The sequence below is a fragment of the Lipotes vexillifer genome, unplaced genomic scaffold (assembly GCF_000442215.2).
Source record: "Lipotes vexillifer unplaced genomic scaffold, Lipotes_vexillifer_v1.1 scaffold213, whole genome shotgun sequence".
NCBI lineage: Eukaryota > Metazoa > Chordata > Mammalia > Artiodactyla > Lipotidae > Lipotes > Lipotes vexillifer.
The window spans coordinates 786,044-800,023 of NW_006780610.1; the positions used below are offsets into that span (position 1 = coordinate 786,044).

Here is a 13,980-nt window from a genome sequence, read left to right on the forward strand (position 1 = left end):
ATATACGTATAGCTGATGCACTTTGTTATAAAGCAGAAACTAACACACCATACTAAAGCAATTATGCTCCAATAAAGACATTAAAAAAAAAAAAAGAATACCACAGATTTCAGTAACATGTTGTCTACATGTTCAGATATAAAGATCTGAAACCACTAGAGCTAGTACCCACCCCATACCAGAATGAAGAGTTTTATGTAGGTAGAAACTACATTAAAAAAGGAGAGGGCAATGGGAGCCTAACACAGCCAAAATCACCCCCAGAAAAAGACAGTCCCATCCAGAGTGGGAAATACTGAAAGAGAGCTAAGAGCTACTTGATTAGAGCCTTGGCTACTGGAGAATCAGAAGAAAGAGAGTGAATTAAAAGAGTGAGGTTCGAGAGATAGCAGTCTTGGGAAGACAACTACCTTTGTGGGAGAGGTAGCTATAATATTGAAGAAAAAGAAGGAAACCATGGGTAGTGATTTAGAGTTATGCAGGAACAAAAGAGAATCATAAAATCAAAAGACATACAAACCTTCCCATCCCATCCCAAATAGGCTCATCTACTAAAGAAACTGTATTTCACTATGCCAACAGAAAACTCATGACCCAAGACCCCTGCCAAAATGGAATATCCTGTTTTTTGCAAGCCCAGGAAAATATAAGACATTTCAAAGGATTGGGAAACAGCAGTCAACATCTATAAAAAGCTTCTACGTGAAGAAAAACAGAAATAGAGGATAAAACCATTTTAACTATTGAAAATTCTACAGCCAAAATCAGTGAGTAGCCAGAGGAAAACTGTTGCACAATAACCCATCTCAAATAAGTATTGACAGATATGAAAAAATACCTTGAATCAAAAATTTTAAGTCAGACTAGAAATGCACAATAGACAGGAAGATGTGAAAATAGAATTGTTCACTCAAGAAAAAAATTGAAAGAAAAATAATCTCAGTTGAAGACTCAATTCCTGGGTACCCACTGGGACAATAGATTTAACTGGAAATATAATAAGGGACATTGAGAAGAGAAATAAAAATAAATATTAGAGAAGGTTTAAAAGTATCAGAAAGGAACTGTTAGATATAGAACATAGTCAACAAAGATCCAATGTGTATATATATGTATGTGTACATATATATTTGGAGTCCCTGAAGAAGATAAACAGAATTAATACTTAAAATTGTAATATAAGAAAATTTTCCAAAAATTAAAGAACACCTAAACCTTCATATTGAAAGGGCCTACCTTATTCCTGGAAAATTTGATCTAGATTGGTCAACTCTAAGACATATTCTAGTAAAACTATTATACTCTAAGAATAAAGAAAAGTTCATCTAAGCCTCCAGCAACAAGGCCAAATTACAAGGGAAAGAAAGTCCGGTTTGCGTCATACTTCTCAACAGCAAAATACAAAGCAAGACTAAGTACAGCACCATTTTTAAGAAATTCAAGGAAAGAAAATGAAAAGACATGTTTTATATCTAGACAAGCTGTTTTTTCAAGTCCTGAGATTATACTGAAAGAGTTTTCAGCATGCAAGAACTCAGGAAATACTGTGACCCCAAGCCCTTCCTAAGGAATCAGTTATGGAAAGAGCTCCATCCAAACAACAGATGATCAATCTAAGACAAAAACAAAGGTAGGGACAAGAGTAGAATAGTATGGTATCAGTCTGGGTCCAGTGAAGAAAGAGAACCCACACAGCAGTTTAAACACAGAAAGTTTAATATACATGTTAACTATAACAGAGAATTGGAGTGAGGGATTGGCTAGTCAAAAGGCAAGAGAACTCTAAAGAATATTCGAAGAGCAGACGTAAGGAGAAGCCACAACACTGAGGCAGAGATAGAGCGCCCAAGGAAGAGCCTCCCTTCCCCCATCTCAGGGCTGAGATATAGACCTTGTTGGAGGGGGCACAGCTGTGGCTCACTGGATGAGAGAAATCACTGTGGTGCCACAGCAATGGAACTTGCTGGAACTCCATCCTCCAGGGTGCTGAGAAAGCTGTTCATGGAGAGGTATGTCTCTGGAGAAACTCTTCTACAGAACCACTTAAGATGGGGAGGGTGGTGCTGCTACAGGCTGCCCTGCGCTCCCGGACCTGGGCCATAGGGAAGATGGGGTGCTCCAGGAGCCTGCCAAGCCAACACAGTGCAGCCAGAAAGCAAGCCCCTTTCCTCCTGTCGTATCTGTAGATGGGGTCCAGGGTATCACTTAAAACTGATAAACCAAATAGTAGAAGCCTAAGTGAGGAAATAAGGGAATTAAGGACATTATAACATATGTTAGTATAAAGGTAACTACTAAAACAAAATTCCAGAACTTCCTAAATACCAAAGGAGCAAAAAGATCAAGAAACAGATGACACAAAGAGATGAACTAAATATGGAGAATGCAGTAAATAAAACATAATGTGACAGTGTTGAGACCAGATGTGTAATTTATATTAATAAATGTAAATGGTTTTAACTCACCTATTAAAAGAAAAATATTTCAGATTGGTGCTCAAAGTCAAACCCAACTTTATACTCTGTACAGGAGACATACCTAAGGTAAAGTGAGTCAGAACAGCTAAAAATAAAAGGATGATCAAGGATATATGAAGGAACTTCAAACAATATAATAGCAGAGGTTACAATTCTGTTATTAGACATGGTAGAATTAATAAAATAGAAATTATGGTAGATGCAAGGAGACATAGACACACATACTAATAGGAGAATTAACACACCTCTCTCAAGACAAGACAGGCCAAGAGGACAAAAAAAGTAAAGGGGTTGAAGACTTTAATGAATAAGATAGATCACGTGTGTGTGTGTGTATGTATGTATGCATATCAAACTTTATACCCTGGTAAATGCCCTTCCACCTTGAAATTTAAAACTCTCTAAACAACTTTTGTTTGAAAAATGGAAATATAAACCAAAAGTTTAAAATTCCTAAAACATAATGATAATAAACATTACATCAGAATTTTGAGATATAATTAAAGCAGTGGTTGGAAGAAAATTTATAGCCTTAAATACCTGACATAAAGAAAAATGAAAGGATAAATATTACGAATTTAAATTCCCAATTAAAAAAGCTAGAAAAAGTTACACTCCAAAGCAAATACAAAGGAGAACTAAGTAGAAGAAAAAATAAAGATAGAAAGAGATTAATGTGGTAGAAAATAGAAAAGCAGTAAATCAAAATACTGTTTCTTTGGAGAAAACCTCAACAAAATAACAAACCACTAGTTAGCCTAATAAAGAAAAAAAAAAGAATAAGCACAGATATACAAAAGTAGAAACGACAAAGGCGGGGAATAGCCCAATGTAAACTAGGAAAGCTAGATGAAATAGGAAAATACTGTTTGTCAAAATTGACCCTAGGAGCATCACATATGTTTTCAAAGCACTTACATCAAAGTACTGCATGCAGATTATTTTAGAGGGAAATCCTACAAAACCTTGAAGACCAGATAATATCAATGCTACTTAAGTTATTGTACATCAGTGATACCCAACAGAACTTTCTGTGATGATGGAAATGTTTTATGTCTTTGCTGTCCAGTATGGTAGTCACCAGCCACATGTGTCTGTAGAGCACTTGAAATGTGTCTACCACAACTAAAGAATTGAATATTTAATTTCATTTTAATTATAATTTAAAGTTAAAAACTTATGTGGTTGGTGGCTACCATACTAGACAGTGTACTTCTAGATCATAGAAAAAGGAAAATATCCAAATTCTTTTTATGAAGCAGGTAGAACTTGGATACTTAAACCTGATTTAAACACACACACACGTGCACGCACACACACACACACACACACACACACAGCCTCGTCTGAATATTATTACAAAACACCTAAATAAAATATTAGGAATTAGAGTTCAACATATTTGCAACAGTAATTCATCAAGACAAAGTAGTGGTTTTTTTCTAGGAATGAAAAGAATATTTAACTTCAGAAATATCATTAATGGACTTCACCGTATTAAAATAGCTAAGGAAGAAAGTCATATGAACTTCAGCAAAAATCAGCACGCTACTGAGGACTCACATTTCTCGATTTCAAAACTTACTACAAAGCAACAGTACTCAAGACATTGTGGTACTGGCATAAATTGAACATAGACTTATAGATAAGAGGATTAGATTTGAGAGTCCAGAAATAAACCCATACATTTATGCTTGGTTGATTTTCAACAAGGGTGCCAAGATAATTCAGTAGGGGTTTTCAACAGCTGGCACAGGGACAACTGGGTATCTACATACAAAAGAATGAAGTTGGACCCCATCTCCACACCATGTACAAAAATTGACTCCAAGTGGATAATAGACCTAAATGTAAGAGCTAAGACTATAAAACTCTTAGAAGAAAATATGGGAGTAAATCTTCATGACCTTGGATTAGGCAGTGATTTCTTAGATATGGCACCAAAAGCACAAACAACAGAAAAAAAAATAGATAGATGGGCTTCAAAATTAAAAGCTTTTGTGCTTCCAAAGACACTATCAAGAAAGTGAAAAGACAGCCCACACGATGGGAGAAAATAGGCAAATCCAAAAAGGCAGAGAGTAGGTTAGTGGTTTCCAGGGATTGGGATGAAGGGACATTGGGGGGTGGCAGCTAACAGATATGGGTTTTCTTTTTGGAGGAGTGATGAAAATGTTCTAAAATTAGATAGAATGATGTTTCATAACTCTAAAAACCACTGAATCGGATATTTAAAATTATATATTGAGTTACATCTCACTAAAGTTATTATTTTTTCAAAATCACATGTCCGATTCAACAAATAGTATTGGGAAAACTGGATATCCACATGCAAAAGAATGAAGTTGGACCTTTACCTTACACCATTATACAATAACTAACTCAAAATGGATCAACAACCTAAATGTAGGAGCTAAAACTGTAAAACTCTTAGAAGAAAACATAGGGGAAAAACTTCATGGTGTTGGAATTGGCAATGATTTTTGGATATGACACCAAAAGCACAGGCAACAAAAGAAAAAAATAGTTAAATTTGACTGCATCAAAATTTAAAATTTTGTTTATCAAAGGACACTTTTAACGGCGTGAAAAGGGAACTCATGGAATGGGAGAAAATATTTGCAAATCATTTATCTGGTAAGGGGTTAATATCCAGAATATATTTTTTAAAACTCCTTGAGTTGAACAACAGCAAATAACCTGATTTAAAAAATAGGCAAAGGACTTGAATAGACATTTCTCTAAAGAAGATATACACGTGGCCAATAAGCACATGAAAATATACTCAGCATCAGTAATCATTTAGGGAAATACAAATCAAAAACACAATGAGATAATACTTCACACCCATTAGGATGGCTATTATCAAATAAATAGAAAATAACAAGTGTTGGTGAGGATGTGGAGAAATTGGAACCATGTGTATTGTGTATTGGGAATGTAAAATGGTACAGCCACTATGGAAAACAATATGTTTCCTCAAAGAAGTTAAAAATAGAATTACATGTGATCTAGCAATTCCACTTTGGGGCAGATAGGCAAAAGAATAGAAAGCAGGGACTAAAGGAGATATTGGTATACCTATATTTAGCAGCATTATTCACAATATCCAAAAGGTCAAAACAACCCAAGTGTCCATTGACAGAAGAATGGGTAAATAAAATGTGGTATATACACACAGTGGAATATTATTCAGCTTTAAAAAGTAAGGAGATTCTGACACATGCTACAATGTGGATGAATCTTAAAGATATTATGCTATTATAAATGAAATAAGCCAGTCACAAAATGACAAATGCTGTATGATTCCACTTATACAAGGTACCGAATATAGGCAAATTCATAGCGACAGAAAATAGAATGGTGGTTGCAAGGAGCTGGGAAAGGGGAGAGGGGAATGGGGAGTTACTGTTTAATGGGCAGAGTTTCATTTGGGGAAGATGAAAAAGTTCTGGAGATGGATGGTGGTATTGGTTACACATTGATATGAATGTACTTAATGCCATTTACTTTTGAGAAAGAAGGGGAAATATACATGTATACACACACATGCACATATATATATAAAAGTACATGAACTTACATATATTTTGTATACTTAGTTTTATAAAAAGAAACACAGGACTGTTAAAACCAGAAAATAATGAAAAGGTTACCTATTGGGAGTGTCTGGGAATAGGGTGGAAAGCATAGAAATGAGAGTGAGACTTCTCTAAAAATACCCTTTTATATTCTTTTGACTTTTGAATTATATAAATGTCTTAATACATAAACCAAAAAAAAAAGATGAACAAGCCATATCCTAAAATTGACTATAAACAAACAAACTGAACTCTGTATCAAATGGATATCATAACCACATTGAAAAAAGAGTTCAAACAACTTGAACACAGAACCTTCACAGTATACCCGCAATGGGACATATTTCAAAGGAAAATGGAACTGCAAAGAAATTCTGACTTTTTCTTAATAATGTTAGTGGTTTTGCCCTAATAATCTGAAACTATTTTGCATGTATTGAAGATAGAGCAAATGAGTAAATAAGATACAAGTATGGGATGGAAAAGATGAAGAACCCTTGCAGTGTAGGATTTGAATTGGAGGTATGTTATGAACTCTTAACTTAAAATAGGTATATAAGTATATATTAATATGTATTAAAATATACATAAATATATATTAATATAATACTTATTCACTTAGAATATATACATATGTTTATGTATATATTCTAAGGTAATACATGTATATGTATATGTATGTATATATTCCAAGCTCTGTTGAAAAGGCCTGGAAACAATGACTCCTCAGTAGCAATGGGAGCACCTTGATTTGATTTCTAAATCCCATTCTCCACTAAAAGGAATCATGGCTCTTTGGAGCAATGGCTGATTCCAAGACTGCGCAACAGAGAAAATGTAAGGTGAGTCTGGAAGATCTTATTATGCCAGAAAGCAAAGAAGTCTCAAAGATTGATGGGTACGTATCAGAAGGATACAGGAGCCAGTTTAAAGGGACTCTGACTAGCCAAAATTGGAAAAATATGACCATCAAAGAGAATAATAAAAATAGAAGAACAATAGTAATAGCCTCATGGGTCCCTAGTGATACACAAGGGAAAAAAATTAAAGTTGCAGAGAAAGTTCTTCTTTACAGAATATCAGCTAACAAATACAAAGAATGATAGAAAATTATCATTTTGGCAACCACCATTTTAATGGATTCAGACCAAGATAATCAATGAATGCTAAAATGAAGAAAAAAAAGCTTATTGGAGAATAGGATATTCACACAGTCTCAGAGTTTCTCCCCACTGATTATCTATTAATTACAAGGGGAAATTACAGTGAAGAAATCTGTCAGTCATTCCTTAATAAGTGATCAAATTCAGTATCATTAATAATTAGACAAACTGACATTATGTACTGCTTGAAGCAATGAAATTAGAAGTACTCAACATCCCTTGTGTAGTATCTTTGTCAAAACTGTTTAGCATGAATGTAATCATAAGGAAACAATCAGAAAACATCCAAATTGTGGGACATTCTATAAAACAGGCCAGACTCTACAAAAGTAACAATTTCATGAAAAACAAAAGGCAACTGGACTATCCTAGATTAAAGGAGACTAAAGAAACTTGACAACCAAATGCAATATGTCATCCGTGATGTATTTTAAAAATTAAACATCTATAAAGTTTCGGGGACAGTTGAAGATATTTTTAATTAAATGTGTTGGATATGATAATATTGCAGTTCTAGAACGTCCTTGTTCTGAGGACAAATATCTTGACATATGTAGAGGTGAAGTGTATATCATGATGTCTCCAACTTTCACATAGTTCAGAGGAAAAAGTGTGTGTAGATAGATGGAAAGCAATTGTGGTGAAGTGTTATTAGTTGCTGAATTTAGGTGAAGGGTACATAGTTTGTTCTTGTATTGTTTTTTGCTACTTTTCTCTGGGTTTAAAATTTTTCAAGATAAAAAGTTTTAAATAATTTATGTATATGATTATACATATATATGTGTGTGTGTTCATGTTCCCCAGGCCTCCTCTGGACTTCTCCCCAGAGTTGCTGAATCAGAATTTCTAGGTAATGGGGCTTGGGATTCTGCATGGTAAAATGGCTCTCCCGAGACTCTAACACAGTTGGTCTGTATTTGGGAAGCATTGCTCTAAAGAGCATTCTTCTCCATTAAAATCTTGTGTGGTTTGTGTGTGTGTGTGTGTGTGTGTTTGTGTGTGTGTGTGTGTTCTGTTCACATAGGAACATTGGTTACTACTTTGCAGAGTCCTCCAGAAAAAAGGTGAAAAGGTAGAATGATTCTCAGGTGATGTCAACCTTTTCCTCACATCCCCTTGTTTTACTGGCCCATTCTATACTTAGACTGAGGTTATTTCTTCTAAACAGGGCTGTCTGGATCACTAATTCTCAAACATGGCTGCCAGTTAGAATCACCTAGGGAGCTCTCAAAAATTTCAGTGCCTAGGCCTTACCTCAGATCAATTAAATCTGAATTTCTGGGAGTGCGATGATGTATTCTTTAATGCTCCCCAGGGGATTTCAGTGTCCAAGTTTGAGAGTCCCTAGGCTAGAGCAAAGCTGGCCTCTGGTGAGGCCTCTAGTCAAGTGTGTCAGGATCCCAGTATAAACTGCCTGCTCAGCAAACTTAGTCACATGCTCTGATGTCTATGTGGAACATTGACTTGAAAGGAACCCTCTTATGTTCCTGACACTGATGAGGCTTCTCTTATGCTAAATAGCTTCCAGGGCCTGTCAGTAAAAAGGGGGATTTTAAAAGATGCATATCTCATTTATGGTTATGGAAATTTGAACTCTGTTTATAGAAATTTGGGAGGGGGGATGAAATTTTAGAGAGAAGTAACTTTAACTATGGTATCTTAAATACTCATTTTACAAAGGTAATTTTAAAAATATTCACCAAGCTCTCTTCTCTGCAAGGCCCCTGACATAGAGTAATGCCAGACCCATCTATACGTACACCTATCTCAAGACTAGTCATAACCCCACGCCCAATTAAATAAATCTGAATTAACTTGTGTTTGAGTGTGTATATAAGAGTGGAGCACTGAAGTGGTGACAGCATCCTGGCCGAAGCAAAAGGAATTCTAACAGTCCTTCCCAAACACAGCCTGACTGAACATTCACTCCTTCCTCAGGGAAGACAGTTTGTTCAGCACCTCTCTTCCAGTTCTCGTTTCTGTCCCTCTTGGGGTAAAATTTAGATAGCCCACCCAACCTCAGTTTGGAAGCACTGCTTTAGTTCAGTGTCATCATCTGACAAATACAGAAATAGGGAAAGGGAAGTTAGTTGTCCAAAGTTGTACAGTGAATTGGTGGCATGTTTCTGTACATGTATTTGTATGTGTACATGTATGTAAAGCTCCTCTGGGAGGAGAGAATGATTTGGGAATCATCTTGACAGCCGTAGAGTCTAATAACTTCATAAAGCTTGGAATTACTATATAGGACAATGGCGGGGTAAGGAGTAGGGCCCATGTGCTTCCTGGTATGAGTGCTGTTCTGTTACCTGCCACCAGAGGGCATGAACTATGATTAGATTCTAGACCTGCTGATCTACATTGAAGTTCAGAGCTTGCTCAGACCACTGTTAGTTCAAACAAATGAACCCTAAGCTATTCAGTAGTCCCACAGTCTTAGGAGCATATGAAAGATCTTTGTGACTGGTTGTTTATAAATATTTTAAAAAGAAATCTTAGCTAAGCACAGAACACTTGCAGCATGCCTGGGTTTAGAATTGGAGACCTGGCTTTGTAATATTAGCCCAGGCACTTACTAATTTAGTTGTGTGGCCAGTGGTAAGTTGCTTTATCTTGACTTTTAACCGTGAATTTCAGTTGCCTCACCTGCCACATCATTAATAAACTTTGCCACACATGGTTGAGGATTAAATGGGGTAACATGATAAAGCATTTATCAATTCCTGGCACCCATTTAATAAGTGGAGATTTTTCCTTTGTTCAGTAAAACTCTCATGGAGCTCATATTCTGGTTGGAAAAGACATACACATTACATGGAAAAAAGAAAGAAAATTTAGGCAGTGATAAAAGGTAAGGATAATAAGGGAGCAGGATCTAGGAGGCTATTTTAGGTAGGGTAGTCTAGGAATGCCTCTCTGAGGAGGTGATATTTCAGCAAAGAACTATCAAAGATTTGAGAAAAGTGAAGGGTGTTTGAGGCAGAGGGACCCAGCTTGGTGTGCTTGGGAAACAGAAAGACCAGTGAATGAAGGGCAGGGGGGTGACAGGAGATGAGTTATAAGAAGTAAGCAAGTTCCATATCATGTAAGTTTTGTTAAATACATAAAGACTTCAGATTTATTTTGTGTTACAGGATGTAAGCATAAGAGTGATGTGATCTGATTTATAGTTTTAAAAACATAACCATATCATTCTGGTTGCTGTGTGGAGAATAGACAGTAGGGAGGCAAAAGTAGAAGCAGAGAGAAGGGTTCGAAGGCTGCTTTAGTAGTCGGCAAAGTTTGACTGTCGCTCAGATTAGGGTGTTAGTGGGCAGAAATAGAAAATGGTAAGGAACGGTTCGGTTTAGGGTATATTAGATGTAAGAACCATCAACACTTGCTGATTACTTGTATTTGAGAGACAATAGAAAGGGAGGAACCAAGAGTGACTTCTAGGCTTTTTGGTCTCAGCACTTGGATTTAAATAAGTGGTTCCATTAACTGAGATGAGATGACTGGAGGAAAGGGGGTAGTAAAATCAAGAGTTCTGTTTTAGATTTACTCATTTTGAGATCTCTTGGCATCCAAGTAGAGTTATAGAATAAGGCAGTTGAAAATATGAGCATAAAACTCAGGACAGAAGTTTGGGTTAGAGATATAAATTGGCAGTCATCGTTGATGGGAAAAAAGTGGGGACCAAGAAGAGAGAACCAGTGGCCAGACACTGAGGTACTCCCACTTTAGAGGTTAGGATTTCTTACCTACCTGGCCTTTTCCTTGCAAGCCATTGTTTAATCTGAGGAGACCCTCAAATTATTGTTTTTACTCTTCTCTTCCTTTCTGCACAAATTTACAACTCCAGTTCTTTTACCAAGAGAGACAGCATGGTAGAACTGAGTGATTAAATATTTGAAGACATTAATGTGCTGATTACTAATGAAGGCTCTGGAGACAGAGGAATTCGGTTTAAATCCTGCCTCTGCTATTTACTAGCTTAGCGACCTTGGATATTTTACTTAATTTCTCTAATCTCAGTCTTTTCATCTATAATAATCAAAATAAAAGCCAGCATTCATTTAACACATCATATACCAGGCATCGTTTTAAGTGCTTCGCATGTATTAACCTATTTTAACCCTTAGAACAACCCATTGAAGTAGTTACAATTCTTACCCATTTTATTGTTGAGGAAATGAAAGCCAGAGAGAGGTCTTATAATTTGCCAAACATCACACACCAGGTAAGTAGCAGAGCTAGATTTGAATCTAGGGAGCCTGGCTCCAAAACCAGTGCTACTTTTCTCTTATCAAATTCACAGAGTTGTAGAAGTGATTAAATGAGATAACCCACTTAAAAGTGCTTAGCACATGGAGGCTGGCAAATAATATGAGCGTAATAAATGTTTTCTTATGGAGGCAGCATAGCATAGTGAAAGAGAATCAGATGGAAAGTCCTGGGACTCCAGCCTGACTACAGGAACAACTTACGTGACCATGAACAAGTTTCTTAGCCTCTCTGGACTTCAGTTTTGTCATCTACAATATAAAACCTTCATACTGTATGGCCTCTGAAATCCCTTTCAGTGTTTAAACATTCTATCTATAACTCCCCAAGACAGATTGTGAATACATCTGAATTTGGTAGGGGAATAAGGTACTCAGTAATTCCTTGGGTTGACAACATTTCTACTTTGCCCTTCTACTCTTGAAGAAACTTGCTAGGAGATAGTGAAATGTAGTTAAGAACCATGAGGTTTGGAATAAGACTGTCATGTAGTGGAATCTGTTTCTACCACTTATTACCTTGGACAAGGTACTTGTCCTGAGGTTCTCTTTCATCATCTGCAAACCAGGGGTAATGATAGTGCACACCTCATGGCATTATTTGAAATATCCTGTGAGAAAGCGCCTGTAAAGTATTTAATACATGATAAGCATTGAATACATATTAACTATTATAATATTATTATAAGGGTTTCCAGAGCTGAGAGGATTTCTTTTTCGCTCAAGTACCAGATGAGATAGAAGCCGCTTCAGTAACCCACTTCTAAAGAATTGAATTGGGAATTACATGGTGAGGCACTCTCGTTGTTGGGAACTGAGGGCATGAATCAGAATTTTCTAATTGTGCAGTCATTCCTCCCCACTCCTCTCTTATACGAAGGTGTAGGGAGCATTTCTCTAGAACAGCTTTGCCTTATCCGTAGGTGTAGTGAATCATTCATGGCAAATCAGCACTAGGTTTGGCTTGCTTCAACCCTTCCCTGACCTAAAGAGAGTTGTTTTTACTCACACACAAACCAGACTTGAATTTCTGGAGAAATTTGTCTGTTTGTTTGTACCGTGGTCAAAGGAAGAGTAGTAGTCAAGGCTCTTCTGGAGTGTAAAACCCCAACCCAGACCAGGTTAGAGGAGGGCAATAGGAGGAGGCAGGAATTAGTGACTTGTGTAACTGCGAAGCCCAAGACCTGGTGCTGAGTGTGTCTGAACACAGGGTTTTAAGCACTCTCGTGTCTCCATCTCCTGTTCTACATTGGCCTTATTCTCAGTTATGTTCTCCATTTTAGCAGTGCCAAATCTACAAACTTACTTATAACCATGATCTCAGAGAAAGAAAAGCTCTCTCCAACATGCACATCATATCAGAAAACAGTTGATCCAACTTGGGGCATACATATACACTTTTGGTCTAGGGAAATCTGATGCTTTTAACTGGCATTATTTTGCATTCCATGGCCAGGTAGGTAGAGCCCAGTGTAGACATCCCCACCAAATCACATAAAATTAGGGTTTTTTGTCTTTTGGCGTTTTTTTTACAGAAGGAAAAAGAGCTAGGCAAGCAAAAAAGAAGTGGTAGCAGTTTGACAGGTCTGTGTGAATTGCTATCTCCATTGTTTATGAATGAGCTATCCCAAAGAAGTCTCCTGACCCTGGGAAACCTCACTTGGTAGCCTAGCCAGCTTTGAGACTAAAAGTTTAAATCATGTGGGGGTGGTACCTCTCTTATTTACATTTTCTTCTCTCTTCTCACATCCTCCCCTTTAATTTAATTATAGTTCTTAACTAATACTTTATCCCAAAAGCTGATTCTTCCTTTTTCATTTCACATGCACATTGATAATTTAGTGTAGTAAAGAGTGTGGGCTAAACAGATTGCCTGGATTTCAATCACATCTTTGTCATTTGCTCACTTTGAAATCTTAAGCAGTTTACTTTATACTTCTTTCCTCATCTATAAAATGAAGATAATTTCTCCCCTACTGGGTTGTCTTGAGGATTAAATTAGGTAGTCGGTAGAAGGTGCCTGGCACAGTATCTAGCACACAGTGAAGTACTCAGTAATATCAGATACTGTTGTTGTTGCTGTTTCTCTGAAGCTTTGGTTCAGCCTATCTGTTCTTTGTCAGGAATGGGAAAGCTGAGGTAGATTGGGAGACTATCAGAAAGCACTAGATTTTGGTATCTCAGGACAGAGGGTTGAAGCCAGATTGAAGGAAGCACTTGGAGCTCTAATTGGAAGACTTAACTATGATAATGATCTTATTTTTACAGTTTGTTAATTAAATGGTATATTCTTATTGACTTGTCATTGCAGAATGACAATGGACAATTAACATCCCTAGGCTTCTTTTCACTCTTTTGGAAAATGAGGGGTTTTTTTGATAAGATGATGCCTTCCATTTTCATCAATGCCTGATCCTTCGTTAAGTAAAAATGAATATCAAAAAGTGTTTTGTACTCTGTGTATGTGTGTATGTGTGAGAGAGAGAGGGAAAGA

General features: G+C 36.6%; 1 protein-coding gene across 4 annotated transcripts in view; it reads left to right on the plus strand.

The window, feature by feature from the left end:
• SCMH1 (Scm polycomb group protein homolog 1) overlaps positions 1–13,980 on the plus strand; it is a 132,906-nt gene that overhangs the window by 24,338 nt on the left and 94,588 nt on the right. The gene's annotated exons all lie outside the window — the stretch shown is intronic.